The following is a 1,655-nucleotide window of genomic DNA, read 5'->3' on the forward strand; positions in this document are numbered from 1 at the left end:
CCTATGCTGTACTTTACATCCCATGACTATTGTATAATTACCAATTTGTACTTTTTAATTCCTTCACCTTTTCATCCATCCATCCACTCCCCTCCCATTTGCCAACTATAAAATGTTTTCTGTGTCTATGAGTCCATCTCAGTTCTGCTTGTTCATTTATTTTGTATTTTAGATTCCACAACTAAGTGAAATCATATTGCATTTGTCTTTCTCTGTTTGACTTATTTCACTCAGTACAACACCCTCTAGCTCTATTCATGCTGCCAATGGCCAGATTTCATTCTTTTTAAGGGTTGAGTCATATTCCATTGTATATATGTACCACTTCTTCTTTACTTATTCCTCTATTGATGGACACTTAGGTTGCTTCCAGATCTTGGCTATTATAAATAATGCTGCAAGAAACATATGGATGTATATGTCTTTTCAATTTAGCGTTTTGGGTTTCTTCAGATAAATATCCAAAAGTGAAATTGCTGGGTCCTTCTTTAGCTCCCCTTGTAGCCTTTGTTTTAAAGTCTATTTAGTCTGATATAAATACTGGTACTCCAGCTATTTTTGTTTTGTTACCATTTTCATGAAATACTTTTTGCCATTGCTTTATTTTCAGTCCGTGTATGTGTCTTTTGACCTGAAGTGACTCTCTTGCAAATGGAAGCATCTTATTTTCTTATCCATTCAATCATCCTATGTCTTTTGATTGGAGCACTTAATTCATTTGCATTTAAAGTAATTGTTGATAGATATGTACTTATTGCCATTTAATTATTCATATTTTTGATTTCCTTTCTTCTTCTCCTTAAAGAAGTCCCTTTAACATTTCTTGTAATATTAGTTTGGTGTTAATGAACTCCTTTAGCTTTTTCATGTCTTGGAAGCTCGTTATCTCTCCTTGGGTTCTAAAGGACAGCCTTGCCAGTAAGAGTGATTTTGGTTGTAGGTCTTTGCTTTACATCACTTTGAATATATTGCCAGTCCCTCTGGCCAGCAAAGTTCCTGTTGAGAATTCAGCTGACAGTCTTATGGGAGCTCCCTTGTAGATAACTAACTGTTTTTCTCTTGCTGCTTTTAATATTCTCTGTCTAGAACCTCCTGCATTTAATTATGATGTGTTTTAGTGTGGGCCTCTTTGGGTTCATTGTGTTTGGGACTCTCTGAATTTCCTAAACTTGTATGTCTATTTCCCTTGCCAGTTGAGGGAAGATTTCTGTCATTATTTTTTCAAATGTTTTCTTTTTTTTCTTATTAAATCTTTATTGTTCAGATTATTACAGTTGTTCCTCTTTTTCCCCCCCATAGCTCCTCTCCACCCAGTTCCCACCCCACCCTCTGCCCTTACCTCCCCCCCACTGTTCTCATCCATAGGTGTACGATTTTTGTCCAGTCTCTTCCCGCATCCCCCACACCCCTTTCCCCCCCAAGAATAGTCAGTCCACTTCCTTTCTATGCCCCTGATACTATTATATTCACCAGTCTATTCTGTTCATCAGATTATTTATTCACTTGATTTTTAGATTCACTTGTTGATAAATGTGTATTTGTTGTTCATAATTTGTATCTTTACCTTTTTCTTCTTCTTCCTCTTCTTAAAGGATACCTTTCTGCATTTCATATAATACTGGTTTGGTGGTGATGCACTCCTTTAGCTTTTTCTT

The 1,655-nt window shown here is 36.2% G+C and overlaps 1 protein-coding gene across 1 annotated transcript in view; it reads left to right on the plus strand.

Moving 5' to 3' along the window:
* LOC106727121 (maestro heat-like repeat-containing protein family member 1) overlaps positions 1-1,655 on the plus strand; it is a gene marked incomplete at its 3' end in the record, with an annotated part of 36,774 nt that overhangs the window by 25,052 nt on the left and 10,067 nt on the right. The window lies entirely within an intron of this gene.

The sequence above is a fragment of the Myotis brandtii genome, unplaced genomic scaffold (assembly GCF_000412655.1).
Source record: "Myotis brandtii unplaced genomic scaffold, ASM41265v1 scaffold3725, whole genome shotgun sequence".
In the NCBI taxonomy this organism is placed as follows: Eukaryota; Metazoa; Chordata; class Mammalia; order Chiroptera; family Vespertilionidae; genus Myotis; species Myotis brandtii.